General features: G+C 45.8%; 1 pseudogene; it reads right to left on the bottom strand.

Annotated features, from left to right (window-relative positions):
* The window catches only part of LOC123428618, a 151,641-nt pseudogene extending 141,613 nt beyond the window's left edge, over positions 1 to 10,028 (bottom strand).
* Positions 10,029 to 13,933: the final 3,905 nt, after the last annotated feature.

Below are 13,933 nucleotides of genomic sequence, written 5' to 3'. Positions count from 1 at the left end.
TTTGATAGCACAAAATTAATTTCCAGGCATTGTCTTCTTCCATTTGATATTCCATGCAGCCATCCCATTTAATGCCAATGAATTTTTATTCAACGTAATGTTTTGATTCACTCATCGAGTGCCAATGATAATACTTTTTTCTCTGTACTTTTTTTCTCTATGCATTTTTTATCACAATGGAACGTATATACCCCCGTCCTGGTATCTTTGGCGCAGGAGGGGGTAGGGGTGGTAACTAACACATCGCAGACCTGATAACTTATGTGCTTCGGTCCTGATAACTTTGGTGAGGGGGGTGGTGAAATATACACACGGTAACTTTAATGTTAGTAGCACGGTAACTTACACTTTGTAGCCTGATAACTTATATACCCCGGTCATGGTAACTTTTAGCGACGCGTGGGCGGGTGGGGGGTGGTGATGAAATATACCACCCGATAAATGTTGCGTGAATAGCATGGTAACTCACACACTACAAACCAGATAACCTATGTACCCTAGTCGTGATAACTTTGGCAACGGGGTGGAGATGGGGGAGTTGTCTGAAATACACCATGATAAATTATGTGCAGATAACATGACCTTTTACGTCCCCAAGACATGATAACTTATGTACACCCCTAGGTAATTTTCGCGCGGGGCGGGGGGTTATGAAATATACCCATGGTAAATTTAATGTTAATAGCATGGTAACTCACACATCGTACACCCTCGGTAATTTTCGCGAGCGTGGCGGGGGGGGGGGGTGAGAATATCCCCTGGTAACTTTTGTGTGAATAGATGGTAACTCACACATCGCAGATCTAATAACTTATATACCCCGATCCTGGTAACTTTGGCGCCGAGGGAGAGCATGGGAGGTTGATGGAATATCCCATGATAACTTTTATGTGAATAACATGGTAAGTCTCACACCGCAGACCTGATAACTTATGTGATGTGGAACGTCACATGGGAAACAATAATTTTCCTACACACACGCAATACCTATCCATGGTGATGATCATCTACGAGAGGAGAGAGTGAATATACACACCCTCATAGATCGCTAAGCGGAAGCGTATATAACGCGGTTGATGTAGTGGAACATCTTCGCGATCCAAATCGCAGCCCGTCCCACGATCTCATCACGATCCGTCCCGCGATCCCATCATGATCCATCCCGATCTAGTGCCAAACAGACGACACCTCCGCGTTCAGCACACGTACAACTCGATGACGATCCCCGCCTTCTTGATCCAGCAAGAGGGGCAGAGGTAGATGAGTTCTTCAGCAGCGTGATGGCGCGCCGGTGATGGTGGTGATCTATTCCTGCAGGGCTTCGCCTAAGCACCACAGAAATGTGATCTAGAGGAAGAACTACAAACTAGAGGAGAGGGTAGCACGTGGCTGAAATTTTGTGTCTCAAAACCCCTCAATACCTCTAGTATATATAGGAGTGAGGAAGGGGAGGAGGCAGCCTCAAGCCCTCAAGGTTTGGTCTAAATTGGAGGTGGAGGAGTCCTACACCAATCCTACTAAGAGTAGGATTCCTCCTTTCCACTTGGAAACCCTTTCCACCTTTGGGTTTTTTGCCTCTCAAACCTCATGGGACTTAGTGGGAGATTATGTGAGCCACTAGGGGCTGATTTGTATCCTCCCACAGCCCATAAGGCCCCTCAGGACGTGACACCCCTCCCGATGGTCCCCGGTACCCTCCCGGCACTCCCGGTACACTACCGATGAGCCCAAAACTTTTTGGTTGACCAAAACAGGACTTCCTATATATCAATCTTTACCTCCAGACCATTCCGGAGCTCCTCATGATGTACGGGATCTCATCCAAGACTCCGAACAACTTTCGGTTACCAACACCTATAACTCAACTATACCAAAACGTCACCGAACCTTAAGTGTGCAGACCCTGCGGGTTCGAAAACTATGCAGACATGACCGAGACACCTCTACGGTCAATAACCAATAGCGGGACCTGGATGCCCATATTGGCTCCTACATATTCTACGAAGATCTTTATCGGTTGAACCTCTATGTCAAGGATTCAGTTAATCCCGTATGATGTTCCCTTTGTCCTTCTGTATGTTACTTGCCCGAGATTCGATCGTTGGTATCTCTATACCTAGTTCAATCTCGTTATCGGCAAGTCTCTTTACTCGTTCTGTAATACAAGATCTTGCTAACTCCTTAGTCACATTGCTTGCAAGGCTTATTGTGATGTTGTATTACCGAGTGGGCCCCGAGATACCTCTCCATCATACGAATTGACAAATCCCAGTCTCGATTCACGCCAACCCAACAGACACCTTCGGAGATACTTGTAGAGCACCTTTATAGTCACCCAGTTACGTTGTGACGTTTGATACACACAAGGTATTCCTTCGGTGTCCGGGAGTTGCATGATCTCATGGTCATAGGAACAGATACATTGACATGCAAAAAACAGTAGCAATAAACTGACACTATCATATGCTACGTTTATAGTTTGGGTCTTGTCCATCACATCATTCTCCTAACGATGTGATCCCGTTATCATGTGACAACACTTGTCTATGGCTAGGAAACCTTAACCATCTTTGATCAACGAGCTAGTCAACTACATGCTTACTAGGGATAATGTTTTGTCTATGTATCCACAGATGTATTTGAGTTTCCAATCAATACAATTATAGCATGGATAATAAACGATTATAATGAACAAGGAAATATAATAATAACCAATTTATTATTGGCTCTAGGGCATATTTCCAACATTATGCACCTCGGTCCTGATAACTTTGGTATGGGGGAGGGTTGATGAAATATCCCCCGGTAACTTTTGTGTGAATAGATGGTAACTCAACATCATGGAGCTGATAACTTATGTACCTCGGTCATGGTAAATTCGGTGACGGGGCAGGGAGAGTTGATGAAATATCCTCAGTAACTTTTGTGTGAATATCATGGTAACTCACACATCATAGACCCGATAACTTATGTACACCGGTCCTGGTAACTTTGGCGACCGGGGGGGGGGGGGTGAGGGGGGGGGGCTGATGAAATATCTCCACATACACCCGATCGTTTTTGCGTAAATAGCATGGCATTTTACGTGCCACAAACCTAATTATAGGTGGCCAACAGGCCGACCCGGGTACAGGACAACCCGACACACACCTAAATAGCCTTGGACTGACACGGCCCGCAAAATTCTGTTTATAAAGTGAGTCATGCCATGTCGGCATGTGGACCTCACCCTACGACCGAGACACGTCACCGATGGTAGGCGATACTGTAGACATGATAATTTACTTATAAACATCATGATAAATTTTCGACCCAGGGAAAAAAAGAAGATAGTTGAAACACCTTCGGTAACTTAAGTGTAAACACCATGATAAGTTAGTACTACGGGCATGGTAACTTCTGACCTAAGAAAAGTCATCAAAACATACCAACATGGGATCTAGTTTTGAAGGTGTCGTCGCGACGAATCTTTTATGTGAAAACGGGTTTTCAATCGGAGCGACGGTTTGAGCTACAAAACATTTTAAAGCTTGAAAAAAGAAAGAATTTAAGATGACATCATCTTTTTGTCCTCTAGTGCCTACATGCATGTAACTAGAGAGAGAAGTGTACGTAAAACGAAAATTAGTCATTCTAATGTTGATGTCATCCATTTCTTTATTAGTTTGTGGCAAAAAAACTGCATGCATGCGCGCGCATGGACGCATTTTTTTTTGTTTAGCAATCATGATTACTTAGGATAATAGTGTACATGCATGCGAGACAAGGGCAGAGGAAGAATCACACTCGACTGCTATGAAGCAGATCGTTCGGTAATGATGTTTAAAAACATAACGTTCGGTAGTTATGTTTATCCTTTTTCATATTATACTTTCATATCTATAAACCAAAAATACCAAAAATATCTTGCTGCAATTTTTTTTTACGCAATCTTTTATATCTATCTCTATTAGATCTCATCCTTGCAAATAACTCTCAAGGGATTGACAACCCCTTTTTAGCATTGGGTGCAAGTGTTTGATTGTTTGTGTAGGTATGACGATTGGGGCCTTGCTTGTTCCTTCTACTAGATTGATACCTTGGTTCTCAACAAATGAGGGAAATACTTATCTACTTTTCTGCATCACCCTTTCCTCTTCAAGGGAAAACCAACGCAAGCTCAAGAAGTAGCACCCGCCAGAGGCAATCCATGACACAGTTCTTCAATCAGTGCGACCTAGCTACAAAGGCTTTGTGTTGAACTAGAACATGCAAGGGATGAACAAATCAGTCGCCGAGCTATTTGCAATGCCAAAAGTCGCTTAGTCAGAAATTCAGAAGGTACATCAAGTGTTGATCTTCAATAAAACCACTAGTTTCAAGAAAAATGGCAAGGGCAAGAAGGGCAACTCCAAGAAGAGTGGCAAAGAAGTTGCCCCTCCCATGAAGAAACCCAAGGCTGGACCCAAGCTAGAAACTGAGTGCTTTCATTGCAAGGGGACTGGTTACTTGAAGCGGAACTACCCCAAGTATCCGGCCGACAAGAAGGCGACCAACACCAAGCAAGGTATATATGATATACATGTTATTGATGTGTACCTCACCAACTCTTGTTGTAGTGCCTGGATATTTGATACCGGTTCGGTTGCTCACATTTGCAACTCAAAGCAGGAACTACGGAATAGATGGAGGTTGGCGAAGGGTGAAGTGACGATGCACGTGGGAAATGGTTTCAAGGTTGATGCGATCGCCGTCGGTATGCTCGCACTTCAATTAGCATCGGGATTAGTGATGAACCTGAATAACTATTATTTAGTGCATGCATTGAGCATAAACATTATATCTGGATCTTGTTTCTTGCAATACGGTTACTCATTTAAATAAGAGAATAATGGTTGTTCTATTTGCATGAGTAATATCTTTTATGGTCATGCACCCAATGTGAGGGTTTATTCTTATTAAACCTCGATAGCGATAGCACACATGTTCATAACATTACGGCCAAAAGATGTAAAGTTAATAATGATAGTACCACTTTCTTGTGGCACTGCCGCTTATGTCATATTGGTGTAAAACACATGAAGAAGCTCCATGTTGGTGGACTTTTGGAGTCACTTGATTTTGAATCACTTGACACATGTGAACCATGCCTCATGAGCAAGATGACAAGGACCCCGTTTTCCGGAATAATGGAGCGGGCTAGTGACTTGCTGGAAATCATACATACTGATGTGTGCGGTCCAATGAGTATTGAGGCGCGCGATGGATATTGTTATTTTCTCACCTTCACTGATGACTTAAGTAGATATGGTTACGTATACTTAATGAAACACAAGTTTGGAACGTTTGAAAAGTTCAAGCAATTTCAGAGTGAAGTTGAGAATCATCATAACAAGAATATTAAATTACTATGGTCTGATCGAGGGGGAGAATATCTGTGCTATGAGTTTGGCACTCATTTAAGACAATGTTGAATTGTTTCATAATTGGCACCACCTCTAACACCACAGCATAATGGTGTGTCCAAACATCGTAATCGTACCTTATTGCATATGGTGCATTCTATGATGTCTCTTGCCGATTTGCTGTTATCATTTTGGGGTTATGCATTAGAGACAGTTGCATTGACTTTAAATTGGGCACCATCAAAATCCGTTGAGACGACCCCATATGAAGTGTGGTTTGGCAACAAACCAAAGTTGTCGTTTCTTAAAGTTTGGGGATGCGATGCTTATGTCAAAAAGCTACATCGAGAAAAGCTTGAACCCAAAGCAGAGAAATGCGTCTTCATTGGATACCCAAAAGAGACAATTGGGTATACCTTCTATCTCACATCCGAAGGCAAAGTGTTTGTTGCTAGGAACATAATATTTCCCAAGAAAGAGTTTCTCTCGAAAGAATTGAGTGGGAGGAAGATAGAAATTGATGAGGTTGTTGAACCTTTACTTCATCCAGAGAATAGCGCAACACAGAAAGATGTTTCTATGGATCCTACATCAATTGAAGAGGAAGCTAATGATGATGATCATGGACCTTCGGATCAAGTGCTATCGAACCTCGTAGGTCGACGAGGGGATGCACTGCTCCTCAGTGGTACGGTAACCCTGTCTTAACAGTCATGTTGTTGGACAACAAGGAACCTGGATTCCAACAAATGGTTAGAGACCATCAAATCCGATATAAGATCCATGTATGAAAACAAAGTGTGGACTTTGGAAGTATTACCTGAAGGGCTAAAGGCCATTCATAATAAATGGATCTTTAAGAAGAAGACGGACGCGGACGGTAATATCACCGTCTAAAAAGCTCGACTTGTGGCAAAGGTTTTTCCACAAGTTCAAGGGGTTGACTATGATGAGACTTTCTCACCCGTAGCGATGCTTAAGTCCGTCAGAGTTATGTTAGCAATAGATGCATTTTTCGATTATGAAATTTGGTAGATGGATGTCAAAACAAGGCTCCTTAACGGTTTCCTTAAGGAAGAGTTGTATATGATGCAACTGGAAGGTTTTGTCGATCCAGAGAATGCTGACAAAGTATGCAAGCTCCAGCAATCCATTTGTGGACTCGTGCTAGCATATCGGAGTTGGAATCATCGCTTTAATGAGGTGATCAAGGCATTTGGTTTTATACATGTATATGGAGAAGCTTGTATTTACAATATAGTGAGTGTGATCTCTATAGCGTTTCTAATATTATATCTGGATGACATATTGCTGATTGGAAACACTATAGATTTTTTGGGAAGCATAAAAGAATATTTGAATAAGATTTTTTTCAATGAAGGACCTAGGAGAAGCTGCTTTCATATTAGGCATCAAGATCTATAGAGATAGATCAAGACGCTTGATAGGACTTTCACACAACACATACATTGACAAAGTTTTGAAGAAGTTCAAATGGATCAGTCCAAGAAAGGGTTCTTGCTTGTATTGCAAGGTGTGAAGTTGAGTAAAACTCAATGCCCAGTGACTATAGAAGATAGAGAAAAGATGAGTGTCGTCCCCTAAGCTTCATCCATAGGCTCTATCATGTATGCAATGCAGTGCATAAGACCTGATGTCAGCCTTGCCATAAGTATGGAGGCAAGGTTTCAAAGTGATCAAGGAATGGAACAATGGGCGGCGGTCAAGAATATTATGAAGTACGTGAAAAGGACTAAGGAAATATTTCTCATGTATGGGGGTGATAAAGAGCTCGTCATAAAGGGTTATGTTTACACAAGCTTTGACACTGATCCGTATGACTCTAAGTCTCAAACCGGATACATATTTATTCTCAATGGGGAAGTGGTAAGCTGGTGCAGCTCCAAGCAAAGCGTGGTAGCTGATTCTGCATGCGAAGTGGAGTACATAGCTGCCTTGGAGGCGGCGAAAGAAGGTGTGTGGATGAAGGAGTTCATGACAGATCTTGGAGTTGCGCCGAATGCACTGAATCCAATGACTCTTTTTTGTGACAACACTGGTGCCATTGCTCTAGACAAGGAACCAAGGTTTCACAAGAGGACCAGACACATAAAGCGACCCTTCAATTCCATCTGCGGTTACATCAAGGAGGAGGACATAAGTATTTGCAAAGTGCACAAAATCTCAATGTTGCACACCCATTGACTAAACCTCTTCCACATGCATAGCATGATCAACACTAGAACTGTATGGTTGATAGATTCATAACAATGTAAATCACATAGTGATGTGAGCTAGATTATTGACTCTAGTGCAAGTGGGAGACTGTTGGAAATATACCCTAGAGGCAGTAACAAAATGGTTATTATTATATTTCCTTGTTCATGATAATCGCTTATTATCCATGCTAGAATCATATTGAATGGAAACAGAATTACATGTGTGGATGCATACACAACACACTGTTCCTAGTGAGCCTCTAATGGACTATCTCATTCATCAAAGATGGTCAAGGTTTCCTAGCCATAGACATGAGTTGTTATTTAATAACATGATCACATCATTAGGAGAATGATGTGATGGAGAAGGCCCAAACTATGAACGTAGCATGTGCTCGTGATAGTTTATTGCTATTGTTTTCTACATGTCAAGTATATGTTCCTATGACCATGAGATCGTGAAACTCACTGATACCGGAGGAGTACCTTGTGTGTATCAAACGTCACAACATAACTGGGTGACTATAAAGGTGCTCTACAGGTATCTCCGAGGGCATCTGTTGAGTTGGCATGGATCAAGACTTGGATTTGTCACTTGTGTGATGGAGTGGTATCTTAGGGCCCACTTGGTAATACAACATCACAACGAGCTTGCAAGCAATGTGACTTAAGAGTTAGTCACGGGATCTTGTATTACATAACGAGTAAAGAGACTTGCCGATAAACAGATTGATCTAGGTATGGAGATACCAACAATTGAATCTCGGGCAAGTGACGGACAAAGGGAATTGTATACGAGATTGACTGAATCCTTGACATCGAGGTTCAACCGATACATATCTTCCTAGAATATGTAGGAACCAATATGGGCATCGAGGCCCCACTATTGGTTATTGACCGGAGAGTGTCTCAGTCATGTCTGAATAGTTCTTGAACTCACACGGTCTACACACTTAAGGTTCGGTGACGATATAAGCATAATTGAGTCATTGTGTTGGTGACTGAAGCTTGTTCGGAGTCCCAGATGAGATCCCGGACGTGACGAGGAACTCCGAAATGGTCCGTAGGTGAAGATTGATATATAGGATGAAGGTCATCAGAGTGTGGAAGTGTTTTGCGCACTCCGAGGAAGTGACAGAATACCGAAAGGAGTTTTGGGAGGCCCCGACAATTGTTGGGGGGGCTAATGGGCCAAGGAGAGGGGGCGCCGTAGCCCACCAATGGGCTGGGCGCAGCCCCACACTCCTGCACACTTCGACCGAAGGGAGGGATGTCTCCACCTAAGGCGTCGGCCAACCCAACTTGGGTGGCAAGACACCCAAGTGGGAGGGGCCACGCAATCCGAGACGCCGCCCACCTTGGTCGCGGGCCCCTGGGGGAAACCCTAGGGTGCCCTCTTTTTCTCCGTCCCCCCTATATATAGAGAGGTAGAGAGAGGGTAGCACCATGACATCTTGCCACGGCGCTCCTCCTCCTCTCCCTCGTAGTTCTTCTCCTCTAAACATCACGTGGCGAAGCCCTGCTGAGTTGTCACCACCATCAGCTCACCATGCCATCGTGCTATTGGAGGACTTGGGTGGCTATTTCACCATCGCTCGCTGGATCGAGGAGGTGAAGGCGTCACCAAGTTGTACGTGTGTTGAACGTGGAGATGTCGTACGTTCGACACTTGATCGGGAGTTCGTCGGACGGATCGTGATCGGATCACGAAGACGTACCACTACATCAACCATGTTCTTGAATGCTTCCGCTTAGAGATCTACAAGGGTATGTAGATTCAATCTCTCCTCTTGTAGATGTGCATCTCCTAGATTGATCTTGGTGAGCGTAGGAAAGTTTTTATTTCCCATGCAACGTTTCCCAACAGAAAAACCTAGCAGTAGCTCAGAGCTTTGGAACTGGATGGCGTGAGGAAGGTGTTGATCTCATGTCACTCTAAAGAGGAGCGAACTCTCTTTTATAGACACATGATAAGGAGGTAAATATGCTGTGAAGAAGACGAAACAAAAATACGGGAGACGAGGCGAACATCCAACAGTCGAAGGGTGCAACGTTCGTATTCAAACCCCACTACAACAAAACGTTTAAGCTACGCCGATTTGTGCATTCAGGAACGACATGCGTTCAAATCCGGTAGTGGAATCTATAGTTTGATCTATCCGAGGCAGAGGGAAGTGGTCCTTCGGGCAGGCCCGATTGAGGTGCTTGAAGTCAATAACATTCGAAGTGATTTTGTCTTCTTTGGCACCAAGACCACGTTCACCGACCACTCAGAGTGGTAGACTTTGCGGATGAACTTGGCAGCTAGGAGCCGAGCGATCTCCTTGCCGATTGCCCTACGCTTCTCCACGAAGGAGCGGCACAGGTGTTCCTTGATGGGCTTGATCTTCGGATCCACTCGGAGGTGATGCTCAGCCAGCTCCATGGGAACCCCCCGGCATGTGAGAAGGCTTCCACGCGAAGATATCCCAGTTGTCACGAAGGAACTAGATGAGCTCGGCTTCCTATTTCTCTTCGAGTGAGGTGGATATGTTTGTCGCAGCAGCACTCGGATTGGTAGGGTGGACGTGGACCTGCTTCGTGTCGCCGGCCAACTGGAAAGCGGATTCAGTAGCTGGCTACTTCGACTTGAGCAGATCTGCGGCATCCACCGCCTTCTTGTACCCATCAAGCTCGGCAGCGAGGACCTGCTCGTTGGCGATCCTAGAGCCTTGCTGGAGGCACTCTTCAACAACCTTCCGATTACCAGTCTCCATGATCACGCCTTTCGTCCTTGGCATCTGAAGTTTAAGATACACGTAATATGGGCGTGACATGAAATGTGCATAGGCGGGCCTACCCATGATGGCGTGATAGGCATGTGAAAGTCGACCACCTCAAAGGTCAACCTCTCCTTGCGATTTTTTTTCTCGCCGCCGAATACGACGCTCAGAGTGATCTGGCCGAGTGGCTCGGCTTTCTTCCCGGGGATGACCCCGTGGAACTACATGTTAATCTTGCTCAGCCGGGACAACGGGATGTCCATGGCCTTGAGAGTGTCCACGTAGATGATGTTGAGGCTGATGCCTCCGTCCATGAGGATTTTTCGCAGTCGAAACTTGTTGACTGCAGGATCGACCACCAGCGCCTGCCTCCCACGGGTGGCTATGTGGGCGGGGTGGTTTGACTGGTCAAAGCTGACAGGCGTCTTTGCCCAATCAAGGTACTTTGTGACGGTCGAGGCTGCCATGTTCACCTCCCGATTGAGAACTTTCAATCGGATCTTGCTCTCGACGTCCGCAAAGATCATGAGGGTCGCCTGAATGTTGGGATACCTGAAGGAATCCGCAGGGTTGTCCTCATCCTCCTTATACCTGGAGGGCTCTCCGCCCATCTCCGCCCGGAGCAGACGGCAGCCGCGAGCTGTGTGCTTGGCGGGAATAGTCTCCCCTCCTCGTCTTTGCGAGAATGAATCAAACAGGGCTGGTCCCTTTGACCCGGCTTTCTTTTTGCCAGCCCAATCCTTCTTATTTTTGGATTTGTTTTGGCCTTGTCCTGGGATAGCAGCTACTTCGACTTTTGCTTCTTCCCAAAGTTGCCCGACTGAGGGGTTTCGCTGGCTCGACCTTTGTCGCTGCGGAGGCGGTGTTCTTCCTTGCCATTCACATACCGATTGGCAATCTCCATGGTCCTACCGAGGACATGTCCCCTGATCGGCCGAACTTGAGGATGAGCTCTCGATACCGAGTGCCCGCTTTGAAAGCGCACACGGCCTGGTGCTCGGTGATGTTCTCAACGGTGTTGTGGAGCGTGGTCCACCGCTGGATGTACTCCCTGAAAGTCTTGTTGCTCTTCTAGACACAATGTTGGAGCTCTGTCAAGCCGCCTGGGCGCTTGTATGTGCCCTCGAAGGTCTTGATGAACACTCGGACGAGATCGCCCTAGGTGTGGATGCTGTTTGAGGGCAGCTGGTTGAGCCACACCCTCGCAGACCCCTCCAACATGAGGGGCAGATGTTTCATAGTGACGTAGTCGTCGCTGCCGCCAATCTGGACGACCACTCGGTAGTCTTCCATCTAGGTCTATGGCTTCGACTCGCCATTGAATTTACCGATCCCCATGGCCAACTCGTAGTTGGAGGGGATTTCGGCCTCTCGAATGTGTTGACCGAAGCACTCGAGGGCTGACACTCGACGACCAGCACACGATCGATCAATCACGTGTTGCGTGATGATAAACCGAGCGTTGAACTTGGGGGCCCGGTAGTCGCCGCCCTCATTACCCCAACGCCCATTGGGGCTTGGTCTGTGGTTGTGAGGATGGCGACCGAGTCAGCCACTCCCCTTAGGGGGTGATGTGCTTCAGTCCCGATGACCCTGCCTCCAGTCTCCCTGCGTGCCTCTCGGAGGAGGAGGAGGAGACCTTTGGTTTCGTCTGTGCACGTGCGGGCTATGAGCCGACTACACGGTGTCCGCCTGGATGGACTTACTGTGAATGCGGTGCCGTGATTGCAACACTGCGGAATTCTGCTGCATGGCCGCCTTCAGCAAGGCCTGAATCTTCCGAATGCCTTCCCCGACCGCGCTGTCAATCGGCTGAATGGAATCAGCGATCCGAGTGGCAGCGACCAGGTTCAGCAGAGCAGTCCGCATCACGTCGATGTGTCGCGTGCGGTCATTCGGAAACAACCGCATGCGATTGCGACTTGAGCTCGGCTGGCCCCTTGCATCCCGAGCATCGAGCGAACGCTGGAGTCGTTCGAGGCGCTCGTGCTCAGCCAGGTTGGCCAGTCACACATTCTCCAACGCGATCTCCTCCACAGTGTTCGTGGTGATAATGGTGTGGAGGATTTGATCGCTCCTCTGCCGGAGTTCCTCCCGCTGCTTGTAATGCCCCAAGAGTGTAACTTGCCTTATTTGGAACCTTCTGTATGTGGGTCCATCTTGTCATTGCAATGAGAGATCAATGCATGTGTTATATCATGTGATGCTTCCCTTGTCATGTTTCCCTTTGCATGCATGCATCCTTATCATTCCATGTCTTTTGTGTTTGTGGCCTTGTGAATCCATGTGATGTAGGGTATGTGATGTGATGATATGTGTTGGTAAGTGAAATGATGTGGGGTGTTGTTTGAAAGTAGGAAGCATCTATGTTGGTCTGCACTAGGGTTTCAAAACTTCTTCCTCTCTATTTATCTCAAGCTCAAGATTCACTTGTTCCATCCATGTCTCAAAAATGCCCATGCTTTAGTATGATTTGTGGTGGATGTGATGCTATGTATTTGTTGTTTTGAAACTAGGTTTTAGTGGTGCAAATATTCACAAAACAGATCAATTAAATTCTGTTTTTTAAATATTTATATGCTCCAAATTTTCCTTTTCCATTTTTTTAAATAGGTCATAATTCCTTATGACCAGGGGCATTTTTGTTTTATTTTTAGCTTCAACAGATTTGCCTATCACTACTGAAATTCAGAAATTTGCCGTCTGCCAAGGCGGACGGCAAAGGGTGCAACCACGGACGGCAAAGGTTTTGCCGTCGGTCAGCTAATGGCAAAGTAGACGGCAAAAAAAAAATCCGGTGAAGAGGTTCTTTGCCGTCTGCTTTCTCAAAGCGGACGGCAAAGAATCTTTGCCATGAGGGGGCAGACGGCAAAATAAATGGGACGACACATATTGCAACGTCCCCGTTAAGTGTTAACGGCAGGCCTCCTCTCTTTGCCGTCTGCCTTCCCCCCTTTGCCATGTGGGGGCTGACGGCAAAGAGGGGAGAGAGAGGGGGCAGATTCCCCCCTTTGCCCTCTGCCTTCCCCCCTTTGCCATGTGGGGGCAGACGGCAAAGGGGGGAATCTGCCCCCTCTCTCTCCCCCCTTTGCCGTCTGCCTTCCCCCCTTTGCCATGTGGGGCTGACGGCAAAGAGGGGAGAGAGAGGGGGCAGATTCCCACCTTTGCCGTCTGCCTTCCCCCCCTTTGCCATGTGGGGGCAGACGGCAAAGAGGGGAACCAACCCCTTTTTTATTTATTTTTTGTTATATCCAACATTTTTAACAATAATCAGGATATATATATATATATGTATTTGACATAAATAAATTTCTTTCCGTACTCATAACCATATTGAAATAACCTCTTATATCCAGCTTTCAAGTTGCATCCGTACCAAACCATATTACACCAGTTTCATCCACGTGCATACAAAGTTTCATATATTCATATACTACAATAGTTTCAATACAACCCATGGTACAAGAAATCATCTTCAAGCATTCCATCAATATTTTCCAAGCTTCCCGTGAAGTGAAGGTAATCTGCAAAATGACAAATAAGAAAGTTAGAAGAATAATACTAGATG

This window comes from Hordeum vulgare, chromosome 2H (genome assembly GCF_904849725.1).
Source record: "Hordeum vulgare subsp. vulgare chromosome 2H, MorexV3_pseudomolecules_assembly, whole genome shotgun sequence".
NCBI lineage: Eukaryota > Viridiplantae > Streptophyta > Magnoliopsida > Poales > Poaceae > Hordeum > Hordeum vulgare.
The sequence above is the reverse complement of the archived record's forward strand: the minus strand, read 5'-3'. Positions and strand labels throughout refer to the sequence as shown.